Raw genomic sequence first — 14,328 nt, forward strand, 5'->3', positions numbered from 1 at the left:
TACACCCATAGCTTCTTTTTAAAATGCGGGGCTCATGGTTTTATACAGGAGGACTGTCATGTGATGACTGATGAAGTGGCACATGTCTTATTTCTGGTAACCTGCCAGTGAACTTCCAGTTTCCAAAATGGAATATCTCTGCCTTACAGTTTCTGTCTTAACCACACAAAGTCTGAGATATCAGACTATGATGAAGAAAAGCTATATGAGAATTATCCTCCAGAGGGAGAGAAAATGCTGAAGAAAAGCTCTCCCTTTATTGTATAGAGACAATAACAGCCAACAAAAAGATTTATGTAATGTTGGTTTAAATTAAATGAAAAAATGAACAACTTAATGAGACAGTTCACTAAAACAGAACTGTGAACCTTTGTGAAAGTGATATTGAACCGAAAATGAGATACACTAATATATTTGGAAATATGAATTTAGGCTCTGTGCGCTGACATTTACATTTTAATTCAGCTTTAAACCATATCTCTCTAATGTCCATTGTTATAACCACATTGATTTGTGAACTATCATTTTAATGTATTCCTGACAAAAGACTGTGTCCCATTTCTGTATACTGGTAGTACATCTTGCACACTATGGTAGAAACTGAAATATATCCTCGAAAATAATTTACTGCTTAATATGTCTCTCAAAGCCAATCTGAAACAAATGGCAAAAGACGCACTATTCAGTTAAGATAATGCATGAAATATGATCTAAGCTACACTACACTGAGGGATATACAGACCGATCATTAAAGTAATTTAAAATTTAGGATCATGCCATACGTCAAACTGATAAGGTTGTGTTACAAAAAAAAGCCTGAATTCCTTCAGTTCAGCTTTAATTCACTATTCTCTACTGACTATTTTTAAATGAAAAATTTTTGCATTTAAAATATGAAGTAGTCCAAGAATGATTTCAAGACAAAGGGCACTTAATCTTGCTGTCCAAGTAAGTAAATAAATACACTTTGACTAACATGAACATTGTCATAATACAGTTGAGTTATTAATTGAATATTTAAAAAATCCTGGTGAACAGAAGGCCCTTGTGGGACAAGGACTCAGCAAGTGACAGTTCAATTCAGCAGTGGGGAATCCTTTTCCCGGAGCCACAGGACCAGAGGGTATGGCAGGGACAAGTTCACTAAATATAAACAGACAATAATAAAGGGAGGGGAAATATGTAGTCAAACTTAGGAATCGTGGGGAAAAGAACTAAAATGAGCATGAAGCGCCAACTGCTCTTAAGACTCATGATGATACTGTAAGCCAGGGGTGGGCAGCCCTATCCGCAAAGGGCCGGTGTGTATGCGGGTTTTTGGATAACCTGTAGGTCAGCTGTTCAAACCCAGGTGTGAGGACTCGTCAGCCAATCGGTCATCTAATTAGTAATCTAATTAGGGAGTTGAAGTGAAAACCCTCATACGCACCGGCCCTTTACGGATACAACTGGCCACCCCTGCTGTAATAGTTCATTTTTTTTCCAGTAATTGCATATGTAGTATCCATCCATGTATAGCTAAATCACTTTTAAAGTAGAGTGTCAAATTTAACATTAAACGTTTAAACACCAAAGCACAGTGGAGGCTCAGCCAGTGGGGTTTTCATATTACCATGGCTTTCCAGTGTTGACTAAAATGAAGGAGAAAAAAACAAAAACAAAAGTAAGAGCCTTGAATTCAAATTTTTGTTAATCTCTAACGTGACGGTTTGGTTTCAACACTGGTACTGTAGATACCAAATCAAGCACAAATATTCCATCCCCCTAAACACACGGTACTCTTACAATATTGGTAGGGACATGGTCCTGTACCCAGATCTATGCTCTTGGTTCATATACATATCAGATAAATAGGCAGTGGTGTAGATCATAGGCATCTAGGTTAGGTGAAGGCTCTGAAGGGAGTTATATATAATGAAGTCCCCACAGCACACCTCTGATGAAGCCATTAGGTCCACAAGTATTGATTATGCTCAGTTTACTGTGTTCATAACGGTTATTATCAGCTTTTCTTACAGCAGCATAAACAAGGTAGTTAATAATCTGTGTAGCTCAGCTAACCACAAGACAAGACCAAAGTCTCCTCTCTCTGGAACTAACCTCTCCTGTTAGTAATGACTGTTGGAAAACAGATTTAATTTCCCAGAAGTGCATTGTACGTTCAGTGTGATGACTGGTTATTGTTTCCAGTCCTGCCTGAGTCATAGGAGAGCTGTAAAAGAAGACTCTGATTTACAGATATGTCCAGAACAAACCCTGCGTCTGGCTTCTGTTTCTTAGCATAAGGCTCAGGATCACAGCAACCATAAGTTGATATATGGAAAATGGCTGGGGGAATAGATTTGTAAGCCTGAAAAAATGCTGAATACATGTATCTACCCCCCTCCCCCCGTAGCCACTTATCCAGCACACAGGTACAGTGTTGGCCTGGGGCTCTACCCTAGGCAGCACAGGCCACAAGACAGGAGACACCCTGCATCATATCGCAGTGTAACACAGGGCACGAACACAAATCTGTGATATGTATTACATTTCCGAAGGAAAACTTACATTATCATATAAAGTCATTTTTAACAATGAAATTACCTGGGTTAAATAAGCAAACAGGTTCTTCGAAAATGAATCCTTATTTAAAAAGCTATGCAGTACACTGTACAGCTGGGCGATATAAATGATACATCAACTTACTGTCATATAAAGTTTCAACGATAAGAAAATGACAAACTTCCATAAACTGTCGATAAGGAACATTGCTTGACGGCACGCAAATGTACAACTTCTAGACCCATTAAATGAAGGTATGCATTGGCTGTGTAAAAGCTTAGCTGCTGTTTACACATAAAATTTCTTAGTTTAGCGACACAGATATTCATCCAATTCTCTATGAAAACTTAATATTTATGCATGCATATACACGGGCTTTTAAACTCCAGCTTTCCTATATGGAAACCAGGATGTGTACAAGAGTCCATGTTTCACAGAATTTACTCGAAGGTCCCCAACTTACATCAGCTACATACATTTCCCTAACCCTGGAGAAATGCGCTAATGTATCTAAAATTTGATATACCACAGAGCAACATTAAGGAGGGTACAGTCAGAGCAATATTCAATAATCCTTTCTAATAACAGGACAAGAGAGCACTCCTGCTGCAGTGAGGCTAATGAAAATTTGTGATCTAGAGAAGATATACAACAGGAAGCCTCGATGGGTTAAAATAAGTTTTAACGGTTATTGTTTTATAGTGCTATGGCATAATTGGAATGAATATCCAAGTGTGTTCACAAGGCAGTTTAATCAATCATTTCAACTAACTTCAGCTGAGGTTAAAACATTGTCTTTAAATCCAATTTAAGGGGTTAAAAAAAGCAAATTGCAGCATAGTGGTGCAGTGGTTAGCACTGTTGCCTCACACCTCTGAGAACTGGGTTTGAGTCTCTGCCTGGGTCACATGTGTGTGGAGTTTGCATGTTCTCCCCATGTCGTTGTGTGGTTTCCTCCGGGTACTCCGGTTTCCCAGCACAGTCCAAAAACATGCTGTGGCTAATTGGAGTTGCTAACTTGCCCGTAGGTGTGCATGTGTGAGTGAATGGTGTGTGAGTGTGCCCTGCGATGGGCCGGCCCCCCATCCTGGGTTGTTCCCTGCCTCGTGCCCATTGCTTCCGGGATAGACTCTGGACCCCCCGCGACCCAGTAGGATAAGCGGTTTGGAAAATGGATGGATGGATGGATGTGACATGGTGGGTGGTGATTCCTCAAACAGGAGAAGCACAGAGTGGGAATACCTTGGTAATCGGGTATTTTAGCTGGCCAGCTACTTACGCGCTAATTCTGCTCTAAAGAACTTCTTTGGAATGATGTCAACAAGATTTGCTGCCCTGTTTGCCATGCTTCAAAGCCTCTAGCTCAGCTTGAACAAACACACAGCTTAGTTAGCAAGTCAACTAACTAGTCTACTAAAAAATCACTGAACTTGAAAATTAAACAAACGATCAAACTCAAAACTCAGTCATGACAACTTTATTTACAATATTTACAAATACCAATAATAAGGAATATGACATATAAAAGAAACTGTCTCACCAGGTTTCAATTTAATGCCTTTGTGTACCTGCATGCAACAGAATGAATGAATACTGCAAGCTAAAACCACTGACACTAGGAGCGTTGATGTTATTGGGAAGTTAATCCTTTCTTGTGCAGAGAAACGTGTTTTCCAGGTGTTCTAAAATATTTGACTGAAAGTCCATCTATCCAGACAACATCGCCTAAGCAAAATCTATGTATGAAGCTCCCATAGACTCACAGTGAAGCACGTCTGGGCTCTGAAATCACGTAATCAGAGCATATTAAACAATAAGCTTTTGTGTATTCTCCATTTAGATAAAGTTTACAAGGGTCTTCCATAGACTTCCATTGAAGCATGACGTCAATGGGCTCTGTTGGCTGTGGGCTGTATTTATCCTGGTTTCAAAGGGAAAAGTAACATATATGAAGTCCAAAGCAACTTCCGTGAAATGATCAGTGCAGTGGGTCAATTAGTAAGATGGAGTACACTTTTAACCACAAATACAATGAATTTACATTGATACACTGACTAATTCTACCCTTTTGGCAATTTTATGGGGGAAGCTGGAGTTTCTACCATTTGTGCTAAACAAACTTAAGGTTAGAGTCATAGCGGACAGCTCTTAACATGGTTAATGAACGAGTCGTGTCCCTTTTATAACATGGCTTAGTAATGTATCTGTTAAGCGAAGTACCACAGAAGATATTCAATCGATCAAAAAACACGGTAGGACTGAAGAAAAACAAAACACTATGACTCTGTTTCAGACAGTCAAGTCAAACCAATGCAGTTTAGCGGAGGCCACCAGTCCACTGGCAGTGCTCTTTTCACCATGTAACCATTTGCTGTCTTGTTTTACACTAGTCACTGATGTTCAGATGTTGATCTTAGGCCCAAGGGGAAGGGAACAGGAGAAGCAAAGACACCTTGTCTCTGGTGTCCAAAAAAAGAATAAACTTGATGTATTACAACAAGGATGTCTATCCACTGAGCAGAAACTGTATTTCTCCAAAACATGTCAATGCAGGAAATTACTTATGTAAGCATAATTATGGCCCCATACTAATGTGACTTGGATGAATAAAAGTTAATTCTGCTAAAGAAACAAGGAGACCCCAGCCTATTTAACTATTGTGAATGGTATTGAAGGTAACTATAATAACGTAGAAGCCAGCAGTCGCAACTCAAAGACACAATTATGCTTAACTGTCATAGGATTTCGTAAGAATCGGAATGGCTGCAGGCTTCCTTTGACAGCGCGTTCCGCAGATAAGAAGACTGCTGCATGCTCCAGTAAAGACTGGATACGGTAAAAGAAATATGAAAATAGAGGCAATCACAATTAAGGTGATAATAACACTGAAGTGCTGCAGATGAAATCACATTCATTTGCAAAATAAATTTGAAGAGGCTTTTAACCAAAGTGATGTACATAGCTAACTACCTTACAGTTTAACCCACCAGGATAATTACTTAAGGAATTTGTCTTAAGTACCCTGTTCAAGGCTAAAACAGGAGTTCCTCCATTGAGATTTCAATCTGCAAACTCTTGATCATACTGAAAGTACTTTAAGTACTTAAGTAGTCTGCACATTAACCATTGCCCTGCGAATACGTCTAAGTCACACTGAAACCTAAATAGAGACGAAGTGGTTTCCTATCATTTGCTTAGTAAGAAAAAAAATATTTTTTTCTCATTGTTTTCATGCATAAGAAACTGAAACATGACATACAAGCCATCGGAACTTATGAGAAAAATTCATTTAACTCGACAAGGAGCTGGATGTCCCAGTAAATCTAGACTATTCACTGAACATCTTATTGCAGATATATGTTCCTTGTACATTCAGGATTAAGTACCTTAGCAGACCCGCATCACTTACAGTTTAGTGCCTCCTTTATTCAGCTGGAAATGTGCACAGAAAAAGTAAGATGTGATTTATTCTATTATGTGTTTCGCTCATTTATGCATTTCCATGAAACGTTTTGCAGGACATCCCTACCACTGTCTGTCATACAGTAGAAATTCGGGCCACCTGCTGCGGCCGTGTTACTCTGAATTGGAGACAGTGACGGATAGAGCTGCATGCCGCTGAAGCCATGGGCATTATAGATTAATTGTCTGAGCCAGTGCCTGTGCTGTAATGATGTGCGCCGTTCTAAGTATCCAGAATAAACACTCACTGAGATAAGCACTTCGGCACAGTAATGCTCACATTAATTAAACATCCTGCGGGGTGACATACTTTGAACGGGCCTTTTGTTTGGAAGCACCATGGCTTTCTTTCATTAGCATACTAACAAATTAATTGGCATCCCATTCTCCTTCTCGCCGAACCTGTGGCAGGAGGCTCTGTAAGCGCCACTCGCGTCTTGTTAGGTGTCCCACTGTGAATGTTCCGCTACCATCCCTCTGTGATTCCTGCGTGTGCGTCCATACCGGCAAAATAATGATATATGGACGTCAATTCCGGATGGTAATCATTATTAATGCTGAAGACAGCCCGTGAGCATCAAAACAATATGCTTGCTTGGGAGGTTTGTTGATGGGACCTGTGCTATTGGGTGCAGCCTATTACCGACGGAGGGTTTCTCGATGACAATTGAGAAAACCACTCTTAATAATGTGTTCCCTATTCCTGGTGAAAAAAAAAAGGATTTGACTTGATATATAGCCCTGTACGAATGATCTCCTCGAAATCTGATGTCGGCTGCTTGCTTTTTGAGAGCGTTTCGCTGTGATCGGTGTAATGTAAAAACGTCCCGAGGGAAATTCCCATTGTCAGAGGTCCCTACACGAAGACCGCCATCAGCTTGCCAGCATGCATGCTTAAGAAGCCACTCACTAAGTACTTTGAATGCACCTAATTTGCAGTCAGCAATTCAGTTCATACTTTAAAATTACGTGACCGATGATGCACTGCGACGAAATCAACTGTGTTACAAACATGCTTTTAATCAGGCCCAAATAATTTGGCCATTCATTCAGAAGTCACATCCTCTCAAATCTGTGGTGGTTTGTGACAATGTGACAATGTGACAATGTGACAATGTTTGCCCGATACCTCTTCAGTGTTATACCTGTTACCTAAACAAATATTAAAAAAAAAAAATCAATTTTATTGTCTCCGTTCATTCTTATCAGTATAATGATACAATGGCAAAGACAAGGAAATAATGCTGCAATCTGTAGAAATGCTCTGCTCCTAGACATCATCATTTAAATAAAGCAATAAACAACTATCATCTAAAGATAATTTCACAGATGAGCTAAATCCGCTATGGGGTGACTCAGTGGATAGCACTCTTGCCTCCTACTTCCAGGGCTGTAAATTCAAATGTGACCAGGCTGTGTGGAGTTTGCATGTTCTCCTTGTGCTGGGTGGGGTTCGGGGTTCTTCTCACAGTCCAAAGACATGCAGTTAGGCTAATTGGCATCTCTGAACTGCCCATGGTATGCGAATGTGTCCTGTGTTGCTCTAGCACTCCATCTAGGTTGTGGCCTATGCTGCCTAAGAGAGGCATTAATGAGCATGAGAAGAAAAAAAATCTGGGAGTGAATTTGTGGAAGTCTGACAAAAACTTTCTCCGCAACTCATTCATTACTTTTTTCTCTCAATATTTTTCATAATTGCGCAAAGCAATTATCCTGTTTCAGTTCTGTTATCTGAGAAAATCAGAGCAGTTTCACTTAATCAAGGATAACAATGTTTTCTCCACAGTAAGCATCTGCTCGAGAACACCAATCAGGTGTACATGATGCTTTCATTAAATGTTCTTTTTTTAGGCATCAGACTTCCATCCTGGAAGAGAAAAAAAACAGGAGCGAGAGAGACTAACAGAGTTAGGGACACAGCGAGTGATTCTTGGAGTTTTATGTAAGGCCAGCATCGTTTCGGGATGCATAGCTCATCTGATTCCAACAGGTTCATTAGTAAGAAATTCTACAGCAAGATATGAGGGTGAATGAAAATCACAGATGATGAAAAGGGCAAATTCCGCTTCATGCATGGCAACGTTACACGTAATTTTTTTCACTTAGATTTCTTTCTGTGGTGACTTCCTGCTGCGGCGTAAATGATAAACACACCCAGTTGTGAAAGTCACTGTCTTGTTCTGTCTCTGATCCATGGTGTTTGTTGGTTTGGAGACTTTAATTAAGCTATATTGCATGTTTCTCATAAAAAAAGAAAACAGTGAGGCACATCAAGGGCTGTTTCTGTCACAAATGAAAGCATGGCCATACGGCAGACGCATGCAATCCTTTGGTTTAAAAATTCTAAGAAAATTCAACACAAGATGCTTGTCTAATTGCTTGGAGAAAAATGTAAATGTATCATCAATATGTGCACATGGTAATATAGAAAATGAACCATTAAATATATAATCCAATCATTTGTTTTATGCAATAACACTATAACATATAATGTAACCATAAATAATAGAAGACGAAAGATCATTTAATCAATTCCTATACATTTCTTTTTTTTTTCTTTTTCTGGGAGGGGGGGGTTCTGCTTTTGCCTATCTTGTTACTGTAATTATAAGATTTATATCGTGCACGGTTTCACTATAGTAACCACAAAATTTGTAGATCAATAGTTAAAAAAAGAGCTAGGTTTGTTTGAAGATATAGTGTTTATGCATAAACGGTGCAGTAAATATTGAAGTAAAGTATATACTCTCACAATCACTACATTTCCAGTGAACTTTTACATATAGTACACATATAAACATGCTGCTCTGCCTTTTAGTCATGGGTTTATGAATATGAATCGATTCCCACAAAAAGGGCAAGTCGTAATTAAATCCTGACAAATTCATTGATATATTCAATCTTTCAAATACCGAAATGCAGTTGGTTCTTGCGTGATTCAGAGAGTGGATACAAAAGAACAAGTAAAATACGCTGAGAATTTGAATCACTCTGTTTGACACCCCTTTTTGAGATCCGCCATGCATTTCAGAAGTTAGCATGCTCTTCTCTTCTGTCACAGCCTGCGCAGTTCAAACACTTATCATGTCACAAATGTTTAGAAGGAGCAATTGCTGTTTTATTTGTAAAAGGGAACCCATTCCTGTAACCCTTCTAAGAAGAGTGTACAGAGTTTTAATGTTATATTAACTGGAGGGACTTCTCCATTCAGAGTTTCATTCATAAACATTTAAATACTGAAATGATAATATTAAGAAATACATATAGGATATATTAAGAAATAATACACATATGTTTATTAATTGCTTATACTACATAATTTGAGAAAGTATATAATATGTGATATATAACATGAAGTTACTCAAAAATTTTTCTCGTCTTCTCCAGAGAGCGAAATCTCTTACTTGTGTGGTACTGTATTATCAGCCATCTGCCTCTACCTACATACAAGCATTGTTGCTGTGAGAGAGAGTGAGGCAGTCGCAGGACCAGAAAACACTGAAAGACATCTGACTAGCCTGGGTAACCAAACAGTAAAAGCAGCTCAGTCTGGCTCAGTCAAGTTAAGGGTCATATAAAATACCACGAAGGCACTTGAGAAAAACTGACTAATATGCAAATATATAAATATTGTATATGGACTCGTTGTTTGGAAGGAGGATTAAATGAAAAACCCAATAAAGTTAACAGTTGTCTTCAGGGGCATCAGAAGCATTTTGAATGTGGGGGGGACACACTGGCATAAAACTAATACGTTATGTTAAATCTGGGGGGGGTCCAAACGAATAATTATGAAATGTGAGGGGGACACATCCCCCTCAGATTTAATGAGGGTGACCCCCATGGTTGTCTTTATTAATTACATACAACTGTCTATAGCTTAAAGAGGTACTGAGTTAAGAACATGAAATGCTAATCTTACGACAATGCTGTGACTACCTATAAAACAGAAAGACAGAAAATAAACAGAAAATAATGACGGCACGAGCTGCCAAACATTAGGCACGATCATTATCCTTCTATGCACTTTTGTAGAATCATATTCCCAATAGAATCAATTATGTGCTGCACAGCCAAGCGGGCACAGAATGACCCCGACCTCTTTTCTATTTAGAAAAGAAATAACCGCAATTATAATAATTTTCTTTTTCCGTTAAAGATCACACTGAAGGCATCTTGCTTTTTTCAAGCTACATCCAAAAATAAATGCATCTTATGATGGAAAAGCACGTACACTATACGATACATGTATACTAACTGTTTTTTTTTCTCCTAGAAAAATATGCAATTTTTATCTGTGATGGCATTTCTGACAGAGATATAGGCATGCCTTCATTTATTTGTTTTTGTTTAAAACGATTGTTGGTTTGGAATTTTAAGTTATTTTAGGAAACTTGATAATATCATGAATATTAGCGGGTGATCATTTTTAATGAAAGCTTAGCCATACAGTAAAATCATGCACAAAAGAAAAAAATCTACATGAGATTCATTCCTTATCATTGAGAATCATTAGTTCTAAGCAATATCACCATAACTAATATAAGTAACATGCTCTTTAAGTACCATCGACACCTATTATCTAGAGAATCTTGCTAGGCAGCCGCGTTGCCCTATATTAGTCAGTTAATGACAGGGCTCTTCAAATCTGGACATCGATTCCAAATCCAGGCCTTGTTTTCAGTTCTCCCAGGTAGTTAGTTTAATAATTACTGATTCTGATTGGCCAGAGGCTTCACACCTGGCTCACAGGTAAAGGAAGGCTGGAAAACCAGCAGTGCTCGGACCTCAACGACCGTGATTTGAAAAACAGGGGTCTATGACTAGATTGATCAATACACCCTTTCACTGATGAGAGAACCCTAAGCTGTGTTTAATTTGGTCCTTTGCTAATTTGTTATCCAGCACTTTACTGACTCTAAGTTACATATCCATTGTATCAGAACAAATCTGTTTATTTCATAATGGCAGTAAAAATTGTCACCTCATTGTCACCTCACACCTCTGGAACTAGGGTTTAAATCCCTGGACACCCGACAACCCTGAGTAGGACACACAGTCTCAGAAACTGTATAGACAATTTAAAATTTCAATAAATGTTACAATAATTATGTAAAGTTGAACAGTATGATTAGTTTGACATAATTAGGTAATTAAAATAAAACTGAACCCGAATTATTCAGTTTGTTTTGTTGTAACCAACAAACAGTGCCTGGAATTGGAAAGCAAATTAATTTAAAGCTTTAGTCTGAGCAGAAAAAAAGACCTACTGCAGTACATACTGTCTGATAGTCGTACATAATTACTTTTTTTCTGTTTTAAATGAGAAACTAAATATTTTAGGAAACAATGATTTCTATTATGCATGTCATTGCTATAACCTATACAAGTAAAAGAAAGATGTGTTGAACTTACATGTAGGTGTAAAATAAATGCATTGTATCGGCAAGTAATTAATAAGTAATAAATTAATAAAACTACAGGCACAGCACATTCAATATCTTTTCCTTCCCTGCATAAGTCACACAATTAAAATAACTTCTGTGAAAAGAAAATGAAAGAAAATAATCCACATAAAGAATAAGTTAAATATAAAATAATATAAAGGAAAATATCTTCAAACATAGCGGACTATTGACACGAGAAGTTACTTCAGTCCTCTTCTGTTGTTACTTGCATAAAACTAAAGTCCCTCAGAAAGAGATGTTCAAGTCTGCTACTTCAAGATTATGCCTTAATTTATTATTCTTTACCATTTTTGGAAAGGGAAGTGATTTACTTCTTCCTGGCAAACTTTTCAGGATTTTGCAGAAGATCTCCATTTTCATTTGATGCCAGTGTCATTTTTAACTGACTAAAGTTATTGGGTTGAACTTGGTGCTGGTTAATTATTATGCTGCATAATCAGATCCAAAATAAACCACCACTTGTTGTATTCATCTGAGTCAACAACATGAAATGCTAATATTATGACAGCCAAGTCAAAAATCACTTCTTGAAGTTGATGTGTTGGAAGCAGGAAAAATAGACTAATGTAAGGATCTGAGCAACTTTGACAAGGCCCAAATTGTGATGGCTAGATGACTGGGTCAGAGCATCTCCGAAACGGCAGATCTTGTAGGTTGTGCTCGGAATGCAGTGGTCAGTACCTACCAAAAGGGGTCCAAAGAAGGCCAATCGGAAAACTTGCAATGGGGTCATGGGTGCCCAAAACTAACTGATGTACTTGGGGAGCAAAGGTTAGCCCGTCTGGTCCGATCCCACAGAAGATCTACTGTAGCACAAATATCCTAAAAGTTAATGCTGGCTATGAGAGAAAGGTGTCATAGTCAAAGAACTCATAGTGCATCACAGCTTGCTGGGACTGAGGCTGGCAAAAGTGCCTACGACAGGCACATGAGCATCAGAACTAGCTCATGGAGCAATAGAAGAAGGTGACCTGGCCTGATGAATTACATTTTCTGTTACAATATGTGGACTATGGAAAGAAGGCAAGCCGGTTAATGGAGGCAGTGTGATGCTGTGGGCAATGTTCTGCTAGGAAACCTTGGGCCCTGGCATCCATGTAGATGTTAATTTGATACGTACTACCGACTTAAATATTGTTGTAAATCAGGGTTCGCCCCTTCATGGCAGTGGTATTCCTCGATGGCAGTGGCCTCTTTCAGCAGGATAATGCTCCCTGCCACACTTAAGAAATTGTTCAGGAATGGTTTGAGGAACACGAAAAAGAGTTCAAGGGGTTGACTTGGCCTCCAAATCTCCCAGATCTCAATCCGATTGAACATCTGTGGGATGTGCTGGACAAACAAGTCTGATCCATGGAGGCCCCACCTTGCACTCTGGTGTCTGAGACTACTTGACACTTTCAGAGGACTTATGAAGTCCATTCCTTGATGGTTCAGAGCTGTTTTGGCAACACAAGGTGGACCTACTCAGTATTAGGCAGGTGTTTTTTATGCTATAGCTGATTGGTACATATGCAACTGCTTGGGGTTGTGTTTGTTCATAAACATTTTCTCCCATCTTGCCTGATTTTTCAGTTTACACAAGTTCCCAGAAGTCTAAGCGGTCCCATTTACCTTATATATCTTGATGAATAGCCTGTTATTAAACAGCACTCCTAGGGTTACTCAAAGACTTTGATATTTATTATACCCTTCTTGTTATCTGTGCTTTTCAATTACTTTCTTGCTTCTTCTTGCTTCAAGCATTGCTTGGCTGTAGCTTTGCTTAAAAATCACTGTCTTCCCAGGGAACCTCACAGAGCTGCTGTTTCATGAAAAATGCTGCTGCACAAAGGCCCCTGAATGCATCTGCAAAATGTGTTACATATGTCTTTGCCACTGCTTAATGCTGATACTTTGCTTCATTGGAGTCTAAAGGAAAATGGGTAAAATATTCTGAAGCTGACAGTTTTAAGCATAAATTTCCATAGTAGGAGCCTCTGTAGAAGAAACACTGGCTCATAGCCTATCTATCTATCTATCTATCTATCTATCTATCTATCTATCTATCTATCCATCCATCCATCCATCCATCCATCCATCCATACAACACAATACAATTGAAATTAATTTTGTAGTTATACCCATACAGCCGAAGCTACATTTTAGAATGATAACAGCGCCTCCTTTCTCTTGGTCAAAAATAGATTCTATAAAGTTCAATATTTTTAAACATATGCATACAGATCAATAATTGTTTATACACTTTGTTTAAGGCCGGCAGTTGAAATGTTGGCTGCACACTTAAAGGTTTTTTATTTGGAAGGCATGTGGGATAAATGTCAAACAGCATTCCACTCAAAGCAAAAGCGTGAGCAAAGTCTGTACACAGGCCAACTCTGAGGGTAAATGTACAATTCCAAGTGACAATTCCAAACTTCTGTCATGAAAAGAACCAGAGAATTGTAACCATTATTCATCTGTGAGCTTACTAATTTAAATTTGTAACATTATAACATCAAATGTATTTGTCGAATGTCATTTAAATACACTTATTATTAAAACCAAATTTCACATGATTATTTCTTAACAGTAAGTAATAGCATCAGTATTGTAACTGTTCATGTGCAAACTTGTATAACATAAAATGAGTAGTTTTGAAGTATATTCTGCGATAGAGTTACAGTTTTTTTGGTGAATTTGTTGAATATCTCATGTGTTTTATGTTGAACTTCATATTTTATCTCTGGATGAATATGAAGGTATTAATATGTTACATTGTTATGATACTAGACGCATTCATCCATTTTCAAAGCATTTGGTCATGGGGGCCCTGGAGCCAATACCAGGCAGAGGACAGAAAACAAAGCTACAT

The 14,328-nt window shown here is 38.3% G+C and overlaps 1 protein-coding gene across 3 annotated transcripts in view; it reads right to left on the reverse strand.

The window, feature by feature from the left end:
* The window catches only part of LOC125741804 (protein shisa-6), a 67,612-nt gene that overhangs the window by 18,841 nt on the left and 34,443 nt on the right, over positions 1–14,328 (reverse strand). The gene's annotated exons all lie outside the window — the stretch shown is intronic.

This window comes from Brienomyrus brachyistius, chromosome 5 (genome assembly GCF_023856365.1).
Source record: "Brienomyrus brachyistius isolate T26 chromosome 5, BBRACH_0.4, whole genome shotgun sequence".
NCBI classification, from domain to species: domain Eukaryota; kingdom Metazoa; phylum Chordata; class Actinopteri; order Osteoglossiformes; family Mormyridae; genus Brienomyrus; species Brienomyrus brachyistius.